Below are 23,444 nucleotides of genomic sequence, written 5' to 3' on the forward strand. Positions count from 1 at the left end.
TCTAGATTATATAGGAAAGTTTTAAAAATTTTAAATTGCATAATGGACCTCATTCATTAATCGTAAACAAACAACATTTAGCCACGTGGTTCTCTATCTCTTCTATACAAAGTAGGTAATACATACAGGATGTCACGTGACAGTTTTTTTCATTGTTTTATCAATATTATCATGTGGCTAAATGCAGGTATCAATACTTTCAGCAAAAACATCAGAATTAAATTCTAACAAAGACAAATGACAGAGAAGAATGGAGAAAGAAGGTTGACAGATCTTGTGTGGTGCCCCAGCGGTCCAGCAGACCAAAGGATATGTGAAAGAGAATGTGAAAAAGTTACATGCGAACCTGGCCTAACTGATGTCTTATAATGAATATCTAATTGATCTAATTGTTTTGTAAAAGGTCAATCTCTTATTCAAATCCTCAAAAAAAATTTCCGTAAAAAAAAATAATTCTTTTAGTTTAGTGTTCCGTCTTATGTCCGCATTGCAATTGATACGAAAATATGAAAACCTACTAATTAATTGTTATTTTAAATTATGTCCAACTTATATGCATACTAAATAGATTTTTTTCTCTTAAAAAAAGTAAACATTATTTTTGGGTTAATGTAGTAGTTAGTACTACAGAACTTACATAACGTAGCAATACTAATGTGAAAAAAAAATAATTTTTAAATAAAAAGTTTAAAGCCATTTGCATACAAGTATTAAAAATATGGTAAATAGTCATCTCCCATACTAAAGATCATCCAGTGTTTGTTACTATTAATAGTGAATAGTTGTAAAAGTTATGCATTTTCATGAAAAACCTGCTTGCATAAGTGATTTAAAAATATTTTTTTCGCTGTAAGAAAAGAAAAAAGTAGCCGTTGCATCAGAACTTTGAATGGACTAAAATATTATGATGTCGGATTTTCACTATCTTTTCTAGTTTACGAGATCTAAACGGGACGGACGGACGGACAGACATTTCACACAAAACAAATAGCGTCTTTTCCCCTTTCGGGGGCCGCTAAAAACACGTTTAACATGATGCGGTATCGTCAAAGGAGGACACGGCTTTGAGATTTATATATTAGATTGAGAAGACCAGCATGGCGCGAGAAAAGGTTAGCAGGTCTGAAAGTGAGATAAGATTCACCAGAAATATCAGTAACAGCGCAATTAGAAACGAAATAATAACACGGCCCAAAGTGAAACGTTACAGAAAAAACAAAAGGATGTGAGCGTGGTTGTGTTTGTGTGTGTGTGAGTGTGTGTGAGGGGGTAGGAGAGAAGAAGAACCCATTGTGTTGGCTCTATGGTATGTGTCCGGGGGCAAGTGATAAATGTCCATATAACAAAAACAAGTTCTTCATTACAAAAGAATTGGTTAGTACATTTCAGAATATTCAGAAGTTAAATTTGAGGACTCCATGTCCAATGTCTGCCCAAGATTTTTGTTTAGGTCAGTGTTTCTCAAACTTTTATAGGTGGCACCCCCATAATTGAAAAAAAAAAGTTTCGCGCCACCCTAGGAAGCAGGGGATCGGGAGGACCGACAAGGAGGGTTTAAAAAATGCAATGAAAAACAAAATAAAAGTTAAAAAAACGTAAATAACTATAATATCATAATATTCTTGTTTTAGAAACAAAATTTTAAAATGTTTTTTTTTTATGTTTTCATCTACTAAAAAAACGTTTTAATTGGAACTCTTATTGGAGATACAACATGTTCTCTTTCCATCCAGCAAGTGGGTCTGGGGAGCGTTGTAAGCCAAGCGTTTTAGTCTGCGTTCTGAGCTTCAGAAATCTTTTCTCTGACGTCTGTGTCTCCTTTTTCTCATAGTAAGAAGTGCGCATGTCAAAAAACATTAAGTAAAAAAGGAGCTGTGTTGGGCCGATATGTATTAAGGTGTTTTTTTTTTTTTTTTTTTGGTTGTTTTTGCTTTCCGAGCGCACTATTCATCCTGGTTAAAAAACAAAAGTCGAAGATCTAATTAAATCTAATAAATAAGAAGAAAGCACTGGTCAATATTATTATGCGAGGGACATTCGAGGTAATAATTCTAATATAGCTCACATAAGTCTGTAACAAGTGTCTTGTCGTACGATCATCTTCGTGTTAAATAAGACGTCATGTCGCGGATAATAATTCTACTTGGAACGAGGTGGTTGAGGGGTAAAGCGCTTGGCTTCCGAACCGGGGAGGGGGGTCCCGGTTCAAATCCTTGAGAAGACTGGAATTTTAAAATTTCGAAATGTTTGGGGCGCCTCTTGAGTCCACCGCTCTCTAATGAATACCTGACTTTAGTTGGTAAAAATTGCAGGCAGTTGGTCGTTGTGCTAGCCACATGACACAATTGTTAATGTGGGCCAAAGAAACAGATGAACTTTACATCATCTTCCCCATAGATCGCAAGGTCGGACATTTTATTTATTATTTTTATAATTTTTTATTTTTTTTTTTTGCACAAGGTCGTTAACATTACGACGAGCAACAGTCAGGAGAATTGCGAACATTCTGACACAGAGAATTTGAGAAGAAGAAAGAAATAAAGAGAGAAAAAGAGAGAGAGAGAGAGAATGAAGGAATACACGGCAGTTGACCTTCGTATAAAACCTTCTTTATTAACGCTAGCTAGTTGCCTTTCTGCTTTAAGTCGCACAGTCAAAAAAAAAGACGCATACTTCCTCTGTATTGAAGTTATTTTCGAACTAGAAAACAAAAGTGCTTAGAAAATTAGATTCGGCAATACTAACAAGTGCACACACTTCCTTTATATCGTGCACCGGATATACCTAAACAACTAGTTAATTATAGTTTGTTTTTTCGCGATTTATGAAAACGCCCAATATGTATTTATTATACTATATGGAAATATGCCTTTATCGTTGTTTTATTTATTTATTTATTTTGTTTCTTTTATTTTATTAATACATACATGTAAGCGTTTTCGATTAATTTGTTTTAACCAAAACCTAAATTAGTCTTTAATAAGATTTAAATTTTTAAACTGGACACAAGTAAAATTCCTTATATGTGTTTTGGAGGCGACCAATTAAGAAATAATTGTATAATGTAGAATATGAAAAAAAAAAACATGTTGCGATAGTATAATGCACACCACCTTGTTACTACTGGTCTAAAAAGAAAAAGAAAAAAGGGGGGGGGGGACAAAAATCAAATATCTCACGCGATGATCAAGACTTTAACTCTAGCCAAAGAACAGCAAACTCATGCAAATTATCACAGTGGTCTCCCTGCTGTCCCACTCTCTTGATAGCCATTAAAAGGGGAGCAAATTTACGACAAGTTTGAGAAAGCGGGAAACTGTCAAGGTTTGAAGGGACGGGGCTGGTAGGAGGAGGAGGGAAGGGATCCCCAAAGGGTCAAATTAACAGTGTAGGGTAGAGATTAACACACACACAAAAGTGGGGATATCGAGGTACCTTTGACGTGCTTTTGATGGAAAATGCTAAAATTTACAGTAGGCTAGAAAACTCCAATAAAATGTGCTGTAAATCATGTGTTAGAATCTGTAAATTGTACGGCTACACTATAGGGGCGTGGCAGAACAGTGGTAACCCGCTTGGCTTCCAGGGATGTAGGGGGGGGGGGGAGGGTACTCGAGTTTGAGACCCTGAATTCCGGGATTTTTTTTTTTTTTTATAACGTCTCTGAGTCCACCCAAATATAATGGGAACCCGACATTAGTCGGCGGTAGGTCATTGTGGTGTCCACCTGACATACTCGTTAATTGTCGGACACACGCATTATTTGTCTCATAAATTGATAGGTCTGAAATGGAACATCACTGCCACATCATGAACAGAACGGAGAACTAGAGAAGTTTTATACATCTATGAATTGAGGAGCTGCTAATAATAGTATCGCGGGCGAAGGGAGTGAGTGGTAAGTGCTTTGCTTTTGAAACGGGTTCAAATCCCGGTGAGTACTTGGATTTTAAATTACGGGATTTTTCGGACGCCTCTGAAGCCACCAAATTTCTAAAGCTACCTGATATTAGTCAATATACCTTTATTAAATATCGCCTCTAGCCTCTCCATATATATCTAGTAAAAAAAAAGTAAAGTGCCTCCTTCAGACCTTGCGATCTATATGGTACATTATGTATACATCATCTGTTTCTATGGCCGATTTATCAGCGTCTAACAGCTCAAACTAATGTCAAGTTGAGTGGACTAAGGGGGATCCTAAAAACCCCGAAATTCAAAATCCCAGTCTTCACCGAGATTCGAACCTGAGACCCGTCAGTTAGGATGTCAAGTGGTTCACCTGTCATCGGTCAAAGCATTGCTACCAACCTTTGACCCTACTTTTCATTATCGTATACTCGGTGATAAGAAAAACAAAAAAACAATATCCATTGTTAAGTTCCACCGTGTCACTTAGATGGAACATCAGGCACTAGCTTTAAATTTTAAAAAAATAAATAAATAAATGGGGAATAAAAAATATAAAAAAACAAGCAGAATATAAAAACAATCCATTAAAAAAAAAGATTATCTAAAGTGGGAAAAGCTCCGTCCTCAAAACTATATCTACCAACGTTATTTCCCTTATTCGATATCTATTAATTTTATTAACTAGCAATCTCTGTCTAAAGCTGAGTTATTAGAAATCTTTTAATATAGTTTGTTGGTTCAGCAGGTCCCATTCGATGAATAGGGGTTGTGTCTTGGTGTTTCATTCGATTACTATAGATTGGATCTAACTTAGCTTTAGACATAAATAAAACGTGGGAAGTGAAAGGGAATGATTTCAAACGAGCATCGTCCGTTTTGTTTCCGGAGGTTTAACTCTTTCTCTTCGTAATTATTTTCCTCTTTTCTATAGAGCTATTCATTTTGCTCATTTGTAGTTCACTACCCTTGTTCTAATTAAACTTCAATAACTTTTGTGTTTGTTTATCAGAGAAAAATTATATTTGGTATCGAATTATAGGTGCATGCTCTTTTTTTTTACACAACACAAATTAAAGTTTATAAATTCAAAAATCAGTTTGGTTTGATGAGGTCAAATCAACGTTGGCATCGTCAATTAGGAGAGAAAGAGTTAAACAATGATAGCAAACCAATAACTAACAAAACCAGGAAAATGCTCAAACCCTTCAGTAAGTACATCCATCGGTACTAATTATATATGATCAGTCCTGATAATCACATACGCCATCCTAAATGTATGCGCATACAGAAACATCAAATGAATCTTCGGAGAGGGGTGGGGGGAAGGTATGGTCAGGGGCAGAACATGATTTACCAAATGGTCGGCCAGATTGGGGCGTGGCACGTTTTACGCCCAGAAAAGGAAGGCCAAAGAAAGGGACGCCATAGGGAAAAAAAAGGTCGAAAGCGATAAAGAAACACAAGGGGCAGATAAGCCCTAGGAACAAATGAGAAGGTCACCCCTAGCAGACGTTGGGTGCGTGAGTGCCAGAGACAAGACAACAGATAACAGTCTTACAGAGACAGACATACTAACAGGCACATAAATAAGAATAAAGAGAGGGGAAAATATAAAACAACATGGCGGAAGTAGGTTACACAAAAAAAACTGTTCTCTAGGGCATGATGGGAAAAAAGTGAAAGAGAATGGCGGGAACTTTTATTAAAGTGCAGATATCGTCATGGTTACAGAAAGAAAACTGAAACGAGAAATGGTTGCTTAAATACGCCTATAAGCAAAATATACTTTGAAAAATATACTATAAATGTACTATAGGGAAAGGGGAATTTTTTTATTTTTTTAAAAATATGGCTGAAGCAGCCACTCAATATGGCGAAGCTGATTGATTTACGACTCATACCTCAGTTAGAAAATAAATTCAGGGGGAGAGAAGCAGCTGGCCTCGGGAGACCTTAGCACTAAATAGCTGCCCCTGTCATTGCTAGTAATTTATCCCGACTGATAATCCATTACCTCTGATGTGACCATAAATCTTAAGGACTCAAGTTTTTTCTTTTTAGATGGCCCTACCCTGGGCTCCGCCCACTTTCTCTTTAGAAGAAAAACAACAAACTCTTTGAGCCCCAACCCTTCTCACGTACACATACACTGATCAAGCCCTGGACCAATTTTTATTATTCACTAACATAACATTTGACATTAACATGCTTCTTGCATATAGGTCGAGTAGGCGGCGCTAAATATCCTTACACTATACCAGACTGTGCCAATTAGGTATGCATGCATGTACAGCTGGGTCTGTGGGTCTGCACTTTACCTAATTCTACGGACACGAACTCAAGCCTTACTGAAGTTTACCTCTAGCAGTTCTAACACCATTATATGTCTACAGACTTGATTAGTTAAAGAGACGTGTTAGTAGATAGTTTGACATGAGTAACATGTCCTACAATTAGCCGATGTAGGCGTATAAGATTCTTAATGAAATAAAATTGAACATTCTTTTAGAACAAACTTACTAAAACTTGTATTTATAAATATTGATAACTATACACAAGTCCAACTTGAGAGTCGATGTATGTAAAACCATAAAAGAACGGATGCTTTAAAACAAGCTCCAACTCTCTACAAATGCACATCCTTTCGTTCTGCTAGTATCCTCTTAACCTTCACACTGTGTCATCAGAAACTCTTACAGCTTACAGAACCAAAACCATCCGCCCTTTCTCTCATGGTAACATCATAAACAAGCACATATACTCCATAACAAGGTGGTATAATTTACGTTAAAGAGGCGGCACATGTTTAGTTAAAGAGGCGGTACAAGTTTAGTTAAATCAGGAAACTGGAAGGCAAACTGCCGCATACATTGAATACGTCCAAAAAAGTTTTTTTTTTGTTGCAGTTGTTCCAAAATTTGGCGAAGTTCTTTAGCGAAGTTCTTTGGGTTTGAATGAAACTAAATGTCTGTTTGTAAATGTTTGACATATTTCGGATGTTTCTTCAGAGTTAAAGATAATCCACATCCTACACCAAACCTCCCGAAGGACTACGGGGTGATGGCAGCGGGCAGGGTATTAACCCGGGCTAATCGAGACAACCCGAACAACATACCGCACGACCAGGCAACCATCCGAATGAGCGGCCCTCTCAATTTTCATTGTCCTTCTAACAAATACACACGTTCCTTCAAAGGAGAAGATAGTTCCTTCAGGGAACAGTACCAGGAAAAAGAAAAGGCAGACAAAGTAGGCGATGGGTAGACAACATCAAAGAGTGGACTAGTGTGTCATTGAAAGAGAGGAATAGAAGAAAGCGGTCGATAGCTCATAAGTGGAGCCACAACGGTTCAACAGTCTAAGGCAGCGGTTCTCAACCTTTTAGGCTCGGCGACCCCTTTTTACAATCCCCCACTCTGCCGCGACCCCCCCCCTTCCCCGCACACACACAGCAACAGAAGAATGGACTAAAACAATTCATTTCTTCGATGGTCTTAGGCGACCCCGTCAATCGACTTCCAAAGGGGTCGCGACCCACAGGTTGAGAACCCGTGGTCTAAGGGAAAGGTGAATGTGAAAGACCTGTACTTCTACTCCTGTACTCCTCATCGTAACCTTCACCTTCTTGGCCTAATCTCCTTACGCAATGCTGTTCTGTCAAATCGGTTCACGACATCTAGTTACATCTGTTCATCTGATTTTTTTTAACCTACAAGTCAAATATAAAAGATACTTTTAAAAGTCTTTCAAAGACTGGCGTTCTATAGCTGTTTTTTTTTAGTTTGTTTTTGCTTGTGTTCAACGTCCAATCAGATTAGTACTAAAGATCCCGTTTCGACTTCTTTATTGTCCCTAGTTTGTATTTCTATAAAAATTGCGTTTCTTTTGAAATCTATTTATCAATTTTGGTCATACCACAATCTTTACACCAAGGAAGCTAGGAGATTTTAAATTGACAAAACAAAAACAATAATTGCATGCAACTCCCATCATGGCGCAAAATCATCGATAAAAGACTAATTGAAATAGTAGCTGTTAAGGCTTCCGCGCGGTGTTGATTCTTGGAAATATATCTAGTGTAGATCTGACTGGAAGTAACGCTGAACTCAACTACTTCAATAACACCGGCGAAAGGCCGAAACAATCAAATATGTAGTCGACGCTGATGTTGTTCTATAAATATATTTAATAATCAAGAAGAGAATCGTCCGATGTCAGCTATGTCCGTAAATCCGTATCTATTCTACTGCTCTACAAGAAGCGTCTTCTTTTTAGCGTCACTTAGAGCGTTCTTGTTTTTTAACCAACTTTACGTCATCGTCGCTAAGTAAAACTTTACCCTATTCCCGAAACAAATAACTAATTCCTAATCATGTCATAACATAGCTTACATCACCCAAATACAGCTACCATCTCTAGACGCAATGGCGTCACTAGGGGGGTGCAAGGGGTGTGGTTCGCACCGGGTGACAGCCTTTAGGAGGTGACACCCAAGTTGGAAAAATTATATCTTGGCAAAAGCAGACACATCGGAAAAGATAATAATAATAAAATCACTAGATATACGCCCAATCACGCCTAGACACATCTAGATGGTAGTTTCAGTTTAAATGACACAGCACAACATTATACCATTTCTGACTTAAAATATAACAAAGGAAACCTGTTCAGGTGATGTTAAGTCTGTTTCTAATTTTAATTAAATATCATTTTAAATTTGCAATAACAATCGAATAAATGTCACAAAACAGCGTGAATTTAGAATAGAATTGACACTCATTTTACATTTGAGTAAAAATCAATAAAAGTAGATAAGCAGCTCACTGTATTGGTTCAACAAAAAGAACTATCTAGCAAAAGTGTTTATTGGAACATATTTGAAGAAAGTTGATTGTGGGGGGGGGGGGGGGGTTGACACCCTGAGCTAATCGCACCAGGTGACACCGACAAGAGTGACGCAGCTGTCTAGTTAATGGAAGATGCCTTTCCAAGACATATAACATTCTAAAAGACAAACTGCATCCATTACACCGCAGATCTGGACCAAGTGGTTGGCCCCTCTCCATTAAGGCTAGAACAGGGAGATGTAACAAGCAAAATACATAACAAGAATAACAATTAAAAAAATGCTTTTAAAAAAAAAAGCTATTATTAAGCGTACTTGTATCAATTAGATTGGATTAATCTGTGGCCTAAGGTTAACGGGGGTGTCATGTGGCCAGCACAACGACCAACCGTCTTTACTTTTCCCCAACGAATGTCAAATAGATCTAGACTAACAATAAAAAAAAAAAGGATTTAAAAAAAAAATGGGGGAGGAAAGACCTGAATTCGAACTCATGGCTCAAGTCTTCTCAGACTTCTCAAGCCGACACGGTAACCACTCTGCTAGTGGAGAGCTTATAAAAATGGAGGATTGTGCAGTTATCTATTGTTTCTATAGTCTCGTCCTATTTTTCATGTTGAGTTTACTAACACTCAGCGGACGTTGTATAAAAGGGACTAATTCAGCTTATACCACCACTTCATTCAAGTACAAATTATTTCCCTTGTTTGAGATACCAAACAAAATAATTAATTACCAATAATTGGTTATATATATATTATATATAAATATATATATATATATATATATATATATATATATATATATATATATATTTGTGCAAAAAATGTCAGCATGATCTGAGATTGGGTGTAGGAGAAACAACGTGTAAAAACTTTTGACCAGACAGACAGACAGTAAATTGATATAAACTTTGTTAAAAAAAAAAAAAAACATGCTGGATCACACGCATTGAATAACTTTGACATTCAGTATCGGACTCTCCCACATCTTTGTATTGACCTTTATTTGACCTGTAGAAATAGTACATTGTAGAAGTCAGGAGTATGGATTTCTGAAGCTCAATATGCAGGAGAGCTCGCCGCCTAATTAGAGAGCGGAGGCGTACATTTGGTGAGTAAGTGTTGGCGGGGGGGGGGGGGGGGTCAAAAGGAAGGCGTCACACCGGTAATTTAAACATCGCTTCTCTATATCTAACGAAAATATTACTAGTCTAGACATTTTCTACTATGATAATTTTTTTAAAGGTTAAAGCAAAGATTATCCAATTTATAAAAGCTGCAGGAAAGAAGAAATGCACATCGCCAATGATCACACCTATGTTGTAGCCCCTCCTGAAGCAAAGTACTCTACCACGTTGGGTTGTGAGATCTTTAGTCTCGAGTCAAGCTTCCATGGCAGAGTTGTTTTTTTTAAAGTGGGTTTTAAAGGCTATTATATCTCAATCTAAATCTATATCCCAAACCATCAATGTCTCTTGACATATCTCCAATGTAATTGGCTTGTAGTCCGAAAAATCATTTCGATCTGTGTGTTGGTCAATATCTACGCTCCTCCAAATCTCCATCTCCTTGGTGACGTCAACATCCTCTCTCCGTCTATCATTATGAAATGCTCATTCCGCTTCTTCTCTTTGTCACTCTCTCTCTCTCTCTCTCTTTCAAAAACTCACGTTTGTAAACACCATTCAGCATTAACACTGCTAAGCAATACATGGTCTCTCATTTCGACGTTTATTTTGTGTTCCGAGTCTAGCTGAGACATTTGTAGCAGTCTGACTTGACTTTTACTGGGACGGGGTTGTGGGGGCAGCAGGGAATGGATGGGCGTGCCAAGCAACAGGTGGAACGGACGGAGGTGGGGGGGGGGTGTATCCGAAGTGGAAGCTGTGCGTGGAGGGAGAGATGGATTAATACAGTCTTTTAATGGCCTGCAACACGTAAGCGCGCGCATTCACGCACACGCAATGGGAAGAGATGGTATACTGTGATTAGTACCGGAACTGCATGCATAAGTTAGGAGGGGAAGAGGGGATAGGGAATGAAAAAAAAAGGGGGTGAGAGAGAGATCACGAGAATATGAGTGTCCAGGAGAGACGCTTAGAGATGGACACGACATTTTTAAGTTAGATTAGAGGAAGGGTTAGAAGAAGGAGCGATTCTCAAATTGCAGACCGCGTCATTAACATTTCAAGGATTGCGTTTCTGAACCTGTGGATCGTGTATCCCAGTGGCGTAGCATCCATGGCGCGAAGGGGTTCAATGAACCCGGGCCCACGACTATTTAGGGGCCCACACCCCATGGTGTAACAACCATGGGGCCAGGGACGGATTCACCTCTATGCAACATTAGCTCTATCTTAGGGACTCCAAGAAAAACTTAGTACTTACATATAACTATATGATCCATATGGATCAATAAAGCAGTCTTAGTCTTACGGGTAAGTCATAAAATATCACCATATTACTTACGATGCCAAGGCAACAATGGTTTTCCAATATGAGTGCTTGCGAATTATGTTCACTTTACTAAACAGTACTTAGACATGGTCTTCAATGATTCTGTCAGCTGTGTTCATGAACTTAATGTCTTTTAGTTAATGTACCGATACATACAAACTACTCCTTTTTTTTTTTGTCATATGTGGGGGGGGGGGGGGGGGAGAGGGGTCCATCAACATATTCTTGAACCCGGGCCCACGGGTATGTTGCTACGCCACTGGTGTATCCAGAGTGATTCTTAACACTTGAGCCACTGAACCATTTTTTTTTAAAACTTGTATGCCACAAATTCACCGATCATCCAACGCGGGACCAACGCTTCTCAACATGTAGGCCGGGATCAATGTATCTCACCTTGTGGACCGCATATCCAGCTAACCGTTACACCTAGACCTCGAGGCTAGTGTTTCCCAACTTGTAGACCACATATCCAGCTAACCGTTACACCTAGACCTCGAGGGTGGTGTTTCTCAACTTGTAGACCACATATCCAGCTAATCATTACACCTAGACCTCGAGGCTAGTGTTTCTCAACTTGTGGACCGCATATCCAGCTAACCATTACATCTAGACCTCGAGGCTAGTGTTTCCCCACTTGTAGACCGCATATCCAGCTAACCATTACATCTAGACCTCGAGGCTAGTGTTTCTCAACTTGTGGACCGAAGATCGTGGCGGGAAGTTTGATGTGCCAGCAGTGCCACGTTACACAATGCCAAGACATACGAACGTACAGACAAAACGCATGAACAGACAGCCCGCTGCCAACAAAACGAGAACCCCTCCTCGTGATTGGCTAAGACGTAAACAATCCGAAAGAGATTGATCATAGGCCGAAACGAATCAAGACAATAGAAGGTCATCAATCAGTGACAGACAGACAGACAAACAAAGACCAAAAAACAAAAATTAAAAAAATAAAGTGTGTTTTTGTTTTCAAAGGTTGATCTACCAGCACAAGTTGAACTGAAAACAAGTTGGATTAATGAAATAGAAAGTAAGAGGACATTTAGGACATCAAAAAAATTAAGATTTAACAAAAAAAAAAAACATGAATGAGAAAGAGAGAGAAAGAGGGGGGGGGGGAAGAGGAAGAAATAGGATGGAGAGAGAGAGAGAGAGAGAGAGAGTACATAAAGAACAAGAGGAGGAAAAGTAACAAAATAAATAGAAAAAAAAAGGTTTAAAAAAAAAACACTAAAAGCGCTAATGAAAATTCGATGTCAGCATTGTCTCATAATCAATGTTGGTCTTCTAAAAGTTGTCCTTTATTAATAATGAGAAAAGCTTTTTTTTTTTATGTACATTACGTAAATCATTTTGATTTTTAAGTCGTAAAATAGTAAAATAAAAAAAAAAAAAGGTATTACCAAAGATGTATGTCTATACAAAGTTTTGATGTTTGTGCAATAAAATAATAAACAATGTTTTTAAATGTTTAATTTAAATGTAATTTGTCCGTACGTTGTAGAAGTCAGTAGAATGAATTTGTGAAGCTCAGAATGCACTAAACCAGGGGTGGGTTAAATACGGCCCGCGGGCCACATGCGGCCCGCTGAAGTGTTTTATGCGGCCCGCGGACACCTAAAGAAATCACATTATACATATAAAAATGCAAATATATTAAAATAATATTAAGGTCATATTCAATTGACCTTATTGAAACTTTTGATTCTTATCACTTATAATGAAGAAGCTAAAGAAATAGTCTCTAAATGTCATTCTAAAAAGTTCAAAGTAAACGAAGATTAATTTAAATGACAATATTTTAAAAAATTCAGTCAAAGGCACAAGCCCAGGCCAGTATTTATTCAATGCTATGAAGAACTGTCTTGAAAGTTGGAAGTGTTGGATTGGCTTGTAGAAGAAGGCAAGAGTAACAGCTGATGGAGCCCGTGCTTTGACTGAGAAAAAAAAAACAGACTTTGTAATAAAATAAAGTGCAAATCCCCACCATAACGTCATTATGGGAAAGTTTATACAAATCTGCTTTGAATAACTATTATTTTAATGCATGCCATTCAATATTCATCATTAAAGGCATAGGTCTAACCTTAAGCATAGCTTAACTGTTTAAGGCCCACGATTGTTGAGAGCCCCAAACAGTATAAATATATTATAGTTTCAGAGAAAAAAATAACGAAACGAAAAGTATACTAAGTATACTAAGTTTTTAATAAGCTATATAATTTTTGTTTTTTTTCAATGTTAATTTATATTTTTCTATTTTATTTGGGGCTACCAAATTCACTTCGCCTAGGGTCTCGTATTATCTAAGGCCGGCCCTGACAGGTAGTTCCGAAAAGTACTTTAAGATTTGGAAACAAAACTTTCCGATGTTCGGTAACAGTAGTATTCGCTGGTCTAGCATTAGAAGAATATGGAATCTCAAGGAAAAAAAAAGTTATGTTCCTTGAAGGACATTGACTGTGACCTTGTTACTAATAGTTCTAATGAAGAGTTGAAGACAGACTTCATGCTTATTATCGGAAACATTGCAATTTGTTGTTTGCACATGAAATGTATGTGCATTTCTTGAGTCCAGCAAGTGAATTTAGGCTTTATCATTTTCCTGAGCTCAAAGGTGAAACTATTTCTATTGAAATGGTTGAAATGTACAAGACTTATTTGTATTCCTTGATTGTGGAATTTGAAAGCAAATTTTAAGACGTCAGCAACATGGAACCAGTTTTCAATACCATCTGTTTAACATTTAATGTAGAAGCTCATTCAGCTCCAGAGGACATACCTCCTAGCAAATTATGACTTGAAAGAAAAGTTCCAGTGAGTTCTTTCGCGGGAGCTCATGGGTGCCAGAAACTGTATATCCGCACTTTAAAAAAAACTTTGCTGCTAAATTTTCACATTATTTGGAACCACATTCATCTGTGAATATGCTTTGTTTTTTTTTTTTTGTTTGAAAATTATCAAGTGTTAGAACTGGTCGATGCTTATTGATGTGCCAAAAACCCCAAATATCACTTATTGACTGTAACTGACAGCAGTCATAATGATAACAACTAGTAAGCTAGTTCCATGGTTCCGGAACATTATGTACGAAAGTAAACAGTTATATACTTCACATTAAGTACAACCATACATTAGTGGTGAAATGTGATGTAAACAAACGACAGTAAAATGTAAAAAAAAAAAAAATCATTCGTAAAATTTTAGTTCAAGAAATTGCTAACTCTTGTTATAATTCCTCAATGGGGAGTGCAAATATATATATACATCTATATTTATGCGCCCCCCCCCCCCAGTCCCCAAATTTTTTAATGCGGCCCTCGGCAGAAAAAGGTTGCCCACCCCTGCACTAAACCCTTGACGTCGTCTAATTAGAGGGTGGTGGCGTACATTTTGTGTGCCTGTGTGTGTGTGTCGGGGGGGGGGGTCAGAAGGGAGGCGCCACCAGTATTTTGAGAATCGCTTTACTTTATCTAGCGATAATATTAGTAAGCATTTCTACTTTGATCAGTTTTTTTTTTAATTATGTTCCTATCTTGTAGCTTTTGTTTTTTTCTAAAAAAATACTTACAAACAAAGTAGGCCTATCTTTAATATTGTAAGCACATAAATTTAATAACAGAATTCAATAGGCAGTTCGTGTTGATCCTTAACAATATAGTACACGTTATATTCAATGAGTGCAATGTTATGTGTTAGTACGACTGGCTTACAGGGGCAGCCCAAGAGTTTGTGCAACACATTAACTCACTTAAGTATCCTGTTAATATTTGTGCACGCGTGCACGCGTGCATGCGTGCTTGTGTGTGTGTGCATTCAAAGGAATTGTAATCAGGAGTGAAAAAAAAAGGCTGGATGGAAACTCTATTTCGAAATATATCATTACTAATATTAGGCTAAGAATCGGCTGTTTACAGAAGTATATTACCCACCCCCATTCAATTTCTTTTCTTCTTCTTAAAAGTTCGCAATAGCAGCGTCGAACTTGATAGAAACATATCTTGATAGAAACATTATTGATAAACATATCTTGATGGAAACATATCTTGATAGAAACATTCATGGGACTTTTCCTTCTGGAGCCAATGTCACCCTTTTTTTTAAACTCATACTCAAAATTTATAACTGGATCTGTATTATGTGGTTTGTATCAATTGTATGTCTGCTTGACATGCGAGAGAGAGAGAGAGAGAGAGAGAGAGAGAGAGAGAGAGAGAGAGAAATTAGAAAGATTGTGTGAAAAGATGGGCTATGGTGAAATAGGGAGGAGCTGATGGTTAGTACTAGTCACCTACTGTCAATCAAAGAACCCATCTTGTAGACTTGGTACCACGGGAAGGTCTGAAATTGGAGTTGTCAAATGTTCAAGTCGTGGTGGGGGGGGGAGAGGAGGGGAGGGTGAGAGATCAAAGATTTGAAATGATGGGCAAGCCGTGGAAAAAAAAAGTTTTAAACTTAAAACTAGAAAGAAGTACATCCAGACAATTGTGTGCTACAAGACATTCGAACACAACAAAAAACAACACAGAAAGTTAAAATACTGTCAGTCTGGAAGGCAGAATGAATCTACAAAGTGATGAAGAAATTATTTTGATCAATGTTTCTTTGATTTTTATATATGTTTCGAATATTCCTACAGAATTGAAGATTACTGTTTCTAGCTCAGACCCCCAACCGGAAGGCGAAGGATGGGGACGGCCAGAGAGGACAGACGGAAGGATGGACAGACAAACAGACAGACAGATAGATACATAGGTAGGTAGGTAGGTAGGTAGGTAGATAGATAGATAGATAGATAGATAGATAGATAGATAGATAGATAGATAGATAGATAGATAGATAGATAGATAGATAGATAGATAGATAGATAGATAGATAGATAGATAGATAGATAGTTAGATGGATGGATGGATGGATGGATGGATGGATGGATGGATGGATAGATAGATAGATAGATAGATAGATAGATAGATAGATAGATAGATAGATAGATAGATAGATAGATAGATAGATAGATAGATAGATAGATAGATAGATAGATAGACAGACAGACAGATCAGACATTAGTATGTCTGAGTGGCTCTAGGTAATGGATTAAGGTGCTGAACTCCTATCAAAACATCGTCACAAAGTCATAGATTTTCATTAGCATACATCAAGGAGTATGAGTCATGGCATGGGCGTAGAGAATACTTTGGCAATGAAGAGGCTGACGGCAGAGATTGAAAGAGATGGAGAAGAAAGGCGAAGATGGAAATAGGATGAAGTGGTGAAAGAAGCAGAAAAAAGTTTTCCTTACACTTCAAAACTTCACCTACAAAACGCAGCAGTCAAAAATCAAATTACCTCAAAGCTCTTACCTTAGCACCCTCGCCCCTAATGTATCTTTGAGAATAGCTATTTGTTAGATTTGCTTGACTAACAAGTCCGAATTTTAAATAAAAGAATTTCTGAATTTGACACGATAATTAAATATGGATCATAAATGTGCTCACCTTCTCCTAAGCCCATAGAAATGTACACACTTTAAAAGAGAATCGGTAAGATTCATTCAGACATTCTAGAATCATCTCAATTGATATTTACGATGCAGTTAGAGCTACCAAAAAATTTCCAGAAGCGATTTTTAAAAATCTATTAAATAAAGTAAAAAAACAACAACAAGGATCGGTCCACATTTATGATAGAGTAGGTCTAAGCGGTCGTTTAGACATCGCCCTCAGCAAGTGTAAGAGTGTAAGGCTAAAGAGTATGAAAACAAACTGGCTCAATGGTCAGGTTCGAATCACACGGAACTTGGAATGCCTTAAAATTTAAAACAAGAGAATATTGATGTAGTTACACAAGTCTAAACTGTCAGCATAATATCAAATCTTTTTAAAAATTACAACTTGTAGACGATTTAAAAAAAAAAAAATAGTTAAATCATCAGTTCAATGCTCTTGTTTTTATTCAATTATTAAGAATGAAATCATTTAGTTAGGATTGAGATTGGAATAGTCAGCTTCATGTTAACCTAAAAAAAAAAATTGCTATTTAACACAAAACCAATAATAGAGCAGCCTGTTTATCGAGCAAAATCTCCTTGCCTATCACGTGATATAGTGACAGGTTTCCGGACAAATATCCAGGCGGCAAAGTACCTTGCACAAGAAAGAAAAGGTCCGTGACAGTTCGATCTTTGCAAAAACTACTAGATCTCCTGAACGGAGGGAGCTGCACCAATTCGGGTCTACTTCACGTTATTAGGACATTAACATCCCACCCTCTATGGTCCGCCGGAAGCGGAAAAAAATGGGGTATGGGTAGATATGCTCATAAACAAATCGCAAAGGGAAAAAAAAGTCACTTCTCAACGATTTTATTACTTCCGTCGATGTCACATTAAAAACACAACTTATTACTTACGAGTAAGTAGTTGTAAAAGTAGGTGTTTTTTGTTTTTGAGAAAACGTAAATGTCAGATCAAAATAAATAAAATAGGCAAAATAAATCATTGTTCAAGGTTCAACTTGATCCAAGAAGGGGTGTAAGAGAAATAACGTGTTCAAGAATCTAAGGGGACATAACCCTACATGTTTACCCGTATCTGTGATTACTGAAAGATTAATTTCCAATGTTGGTATCAAACAAAAAAAAAAAAAAAAACAAATTACCAGTAATTAATTGACTAATTGTTTTTTTTAAATTGATTCATGCCTTGTCTGTACTAATGAATAACTGTGCAAAGTTTCAACTTGATCCGAGAATGGGTGTGGGAGAAATAACGTGTACAAACTTTTTCCCAGACGGACAGTCAGAGTGAGTTGATATAAGCTTTGTAAAAATCAGCTGAACAGTGAGTTGAAGACTTTTTTCAAGACGCCTGTTATTAGTAACTCATGCATTAGAGCACACACACACACGAGGGCGCACATAGATGTCTGCATAAATTAGGTCCCACTTCGTTGCAGAATATATTACCGCCTTAAGAATTTACGTCATTACAAATATATTATAAGAATTGCCAGGGATCATTCCACCCGGCAAGCCCCTCACACATCCTCCATCATTCCTTCTTCCTCACTTACTCCTCCACTCCCTCCCCTGTTCGGTCCTATCACCCTCCATATTTTTTTGTTCCATCATGCCAGTTCCCTCACGTCAAGACGAATGTTACAGATGTAGACTTCAGAATTCACTCTTGTCGCCGTCTTGGTGGCGAAGGTAGGGTAGAAGGGGAGGCGTAAAGAGGGGGAAGCAAGTTAGGGGGTGAGGAAATAAGGGTGGTTGGTGGAGGGGCGCTAAAAACTTCTCCCAGCCGCTGTCTCCTCTAATCCGTTGAGGACTCGTGTCAGCTGTCCGTGTCTCTGACAGTTGGGGCTTTCTCTCTGCCATGTCCCATGCAAATCAAAAGGTCCCCATCCCCCCCCCCCCGCCCGCCCCCGGAGTTATTTCCCATGATAACCGTTCATAGGTTTTTAGTACTTCTTACTTCCCCCCCCTCCCCGCCTTCGTCCTACATCATTACCATCCCGCCTTCGTGTCCAGCACTGGAGCTTAACATAGTCATTTAGGTATGCGTGGAGTGACCAATGTCCATCCGCCCATTTTTTATAGCAGTAATAAAACTAAAGAGAGAAACCATAATGCATGGAACCACTTAGAACGGCTCCCCAATCAACTAGAAAAACTTTAGGTGTATTGATCTCAAGTACATACTTCTTTTTACATCATGTAAACTAAAATGCGCAACAAATATCCCAAAGGCCCTTTTGACAAAAACAGTACCTTGCATCTTTTTCTCCCTCCAAAATAAAAAAAACACACACACAAATTGGAAGCCCAAAAGGTAGTAGGGGGGAGGGGTGCATTAACCTACCATTGTTATTCGACTTGGGAGAGAGCATTGATTCCTTTAGTCAGATCGACTATTGTGGAATTAAGAAGATAAAAGGTGAACATTTATATAGACAGACTTCGAACAATTCAACTCGTCTTTATAACTGTATTGTTTTGCTTTCTATAAAATCGATAGAAAACATTCAAATGTATAAGAAATAAAAATTGCAGACATTGTTTTGTTTTTTAATTTGAAACGGCACTTAATTAAATGTGACGTGAAAATGATTTGTCAATGAGAATTTATATCTTTAAATATGAATGCATTATTCAATAGGTCACAAATTCCTAACAATGAATGATGCTTTTAGTATTAAATAAATAAAGACAACACTACGGACCTTTGCTGTTGTTGAGAGAGAGAATGGCGAATTAAGAGTAGAGAATGAATATATCCCAGCATCCACAGATTCTCATTAGGATGGCGAGTAATTTAATAGTGAGTTGTAAGTCACATTACGGCCGCCGTTCCAACACATACAATAGATTGTAGTTGCAATCGACATGTCGTAATCTTGTCATACATTGAAATCCATGCTATTTACAAATCTTATATCAACTCTGTCTGTCTGTCTGTCTGTCTGGTACAAATTTTAAACACGTTATTTCCCCCCATTCACAATTCTCGGACCAAGCTAAAACTTTGCACAATAAATTCATTGGCCTAACAAAACATGAGTCAATACAAAATAAACAATTAATAATTTAATAAGTAGTAATGAATTAATTGATTGATATAGAAGAAGGGAATAATACCTTGCTCAGGCCTGAACAGCCTCCACCACGGGGAAGTGCGGTCAGGGCGCCTCGTGCGCTCCCAGACTCCATGGGCTTTTGGGGACTTGTCCCAGCACTCAAACCATTTGTCCATTTCTGTTTTTTTTTTTAATTATAGCCAGAGCATGATGAAAACGTACAGCCTGTTCGGTGGGTGGAAATTGCCCTCCCTGGTGGGCCAGGAGTCTGCAATAGTGTTGCCAGTCACACCTATGTGACTCGGTACCCACTGCATTATTACAGGGGTGCCACTTTGACATAAGTTGCTTTATATTGTGTGAAGCCATGGTGACAGTCTCGATATTGGGGGGCCAAGGTCCAGGGCTTTGCAAAGCCTGTAGAACAGATTTTGAGTCAGTGACCACAACAATCTGTGTTGCCCTCAAATTACCCTCGCCGAGTTGAGAGTCAGTGACTTTTAAGGCTTCACAGATTGACATGGTCTCTGCATCAAAACTGCAAACATAACCACACGGTCCAAAGATTTTGACTGAATAGGAGCCAAGAACATCGATGTAGGCCCTATAGCCTGCTCTTCCAGAATCTATCGATGCCGACCCATCAGTAGATGCAAAAATAGCACTGGGCTTGAAGGCATTAATGGTCTCCAATGCTAGAATTTGAAGGTCGTTAGATGAAAGACTTAGCTTAATGGCATTAGGGTCTACAAGTGGTGCTATAGTTGTCTTCTTTAAGATGGGTCATCTTACAAAAGGACATTTAGGGAACAACTGTGATACAAACTGCATATGTAAAAAGGGGAACGGGGCGGTGTTAGCTCTTGCAATCTAAAAATTCAGTTAATGTACATTTTTTTCCAGATCGAGTGACTTGGTTTCAGACCTAATTCTAGGGAGGACAGAGTCGCAGAGCCTCAGATAATCCAGATCGAAACTAATATCTGCATCATTTCAGCATTTTGTTTCTCAATATGAATCTTCTAGTGCTATTGCTCCACGTTTCTTATTAATAAAATGAACGTCAAGATGTACCTACTATAATTCGATTTAACCGAGTACCCACCACTCAGTGGCGTGCCGATGTGGTGATGGGGAGGACAGCTGCAATGGGGGCGCTAAAATGGGCATAAAAACACTTGCTGCCTCTGCTACAAAAATCTAATAACTTTTGGTCTTCACACTCTTTCCCTCCCCAACTTTCAAAGAATATAGTTGTCTTTAAAAATAAAAGGTTCCCTATCGTACATAAATGGGGCGCGGTGGCCGGGTGGTTAAGCGCTTGGTTTCCAAACCTGTGGTCCTGGGTTCGAATCTTGGTGAAGACCTAGATTTTTAACTTCGGAATATTTGGGCGCACCCGAGTCCAACCTGCAGGTGCGGTGGCTTAGCGGTAAAGCGCTTGGCTTCCGAACTGGGGTCCCGAGTTTCGAATCCTGGTCAAGACGGATTTTTAATTTCGGGATCTTTGGGCATCTCTTGAGTCCACCCAGCTCTAATGGATACCTGACATTAGTTTGGGAAAAGTAAAGGCTGCTGATCGTTGTGCTGGCTACACGACACTTCGTTAACCATAGACCACAGAAACAGATGACCTTTATATTATCTGCCCAATAGACCACAAGGTCTGAAATGGGAACTTTACTTTACCTGAGTCCACCGAACTCCAATAGGTACCTGACTTTAGTTAGGTAAAGTAAAGGCGGTTGGTCGTTGACCACTTGACACCCTGCTCGTTAACCGTTGGCCGAAGATACAGATGACGTTAACATCATCTGCCCCATAGATCGCAAGGTCTGAAAGGAAACCATCGTACATAAACAAATGGAAAGCAAAATCTCATCTATAAATGGTCCTAAAAAATAGACCACTTTTTTTTTTCTTTCGTAAGGGCTAGCATAGAACAAACAATGTTCTCTTACAGAGTACGGCAAATCTCGACCCCACCCCCCTTTTCACTCATGGTAAAAAAAAAACACAACTACTATACCATTATTGAAAAAAAAAAAAGGTGCAATCATGCAATGACGTTATTCACTGCCTGCAACGGAAGTTAAGAAAAGTGAGTTAGACATGATTGGGTGAAGTGCAAAATATCAGTGCATCTGTAAACATGCGCCATCTTCGCGTCAATAAGAACTGTGAGTAGAAAAGAAAAACTAAAGTTTTCTCATGTCCAGTTCGTTGTGAATGTCCAGAGTCTATCATCACTCACCTACCCCCCCCCCCTCATTTTTTTTCTCTATTTTTTTCTTTCTTACTTTCAAAACAATCGCACCTTAAACCACAACGGACAGCTTGACACACACGGCTCATGTTCAACATTCTCTAAGAACAGCCTGGCACACTACACATTCACTTGATATCTACCATTATATATCAAAACCCAAAGCCAGACAAAAGTAAACGCCTTTATGTCACACTAACGAGGACTACCAACGCTCATAATAAATCAGTTTTTTTTTTCTCTTCTCTCTTTTCCAGCTTAAAATAGCGTTTCCAAGAGAAAGACAAGAGAAGCCCTACCCAGTCAACCCAGATAGTCGGTCATCTTTTTTTTCTTTTCAATATTTTTTTTTCCATATCGACTTATCGTTTGCCATCTAACACATAACCCCCCTCCCACCGCCTTAATCCTACATCCCGTCTTGTCTATTACAGCCACTAACGTATCCCCACCTACCCTTACCAAAAAAGCTGTCAAAAAATCTGAGTCAGGTGCTCCACCCCTACCCCGCAACTCTTTTGTTTGCGCTCTTGTGCAAATACATTTTACAATAAAAGCCTGGGTGATTGATGGGGCACCGGATTGATTGCGCGGGGCGCCACAAAGACTGGCCTGACACATGATTGACAATACGCAATGAAAGGTTTGATTGATGTCCCCAGAACAAACAGCAGATGGTAGGATTCCTTCGATATTCTCTGCTCGCTAGGAAGCATTATCGCATGGATTTTCACGTACACACATTTTTCCCTCTTGTGTTTTTCTTTACAGTAAACATACATTCTCAAAATAGAACTCTTCTTTACAACCAATATCAATGATAAGCTCACACCTGCTCATAGATCCATGTATTTTTCAATAACGATATTAATAACAAGTAAATCTACTTTTCTTTAAAAACAGAATTCTAGTTTAGTGAATAGATTAAAATTTTGATTTTTTGATGAACGGTCAAGAACAATCTGATTTACGATACGGCAGTAGGCGGGTTAAAAACGGAAAGGAGTCTCAGACGTAGAGAGGTTTGTTGACAAACACTAGATCTAGATCTAGCAGTCCGCGAGTCTCGTGCACGCGCTGAATGACGGGGTGCGAGGCCTGTTTGTTTCAACTGCCACACATTTTCTTTAGCAGACGGCAGTTGAAATTGAATTAATTTTGAAGGCGACAATACCCAAACCAAGAATTTCAAATTTACTCACCATCTATTAAGACATTATTATCCCAGAAAAAATATGAACTCCAATGTTTGTTTGTTTTTTCCTCCTAGATGTAGTCTATTTACATCTCGATATGTGGCGTAATCTTGTCCTCATAGGAATCTGCATAATCAAAACAGTAGCAGCTCATCAACCAAACCAACCCCCGAAATTGCA

The 23,444-nt window shown here is 38.3% G+C and overlaps 1 protein-coding gene across 1 annotated transcript in view; it reads right to left on the minus strand.

Annotated features, from left to right (window-relative positions):
• The window catches only part of LOC106063758 (uncharacterized), a 167,698-nt gene extending 144,268 nt beyond the window's left edge, over positions 1–23,430 (minus strand). Inside the window, exon 1 of the mRNA XM_056034494.1 lies at positions 23,271–23,430. The gene's annotated coding sequence lies outside the window, so the exon portion shown is untranslated. The remainder of the gene's footprint in view (positions 1–23,270) is intronic.
• Positions 23,431–23,444: the final 14 nt, after the last annotated feature.

Source organism: Biomphalaria glabrata, chromosome 7 (assembly GCF_947242115.1).
Source record: "Biomphalaria glabrata chromosome 7, xgBioGlab47.1, whole genome shotgun sequence".
Taxonomy (NCBI): domain Eukaryota; kingdom Metazoa; phylum Mollusca; class Gastropoda; family Planorbidae; genus Biomphalaria; species Biomphalaria glabrata.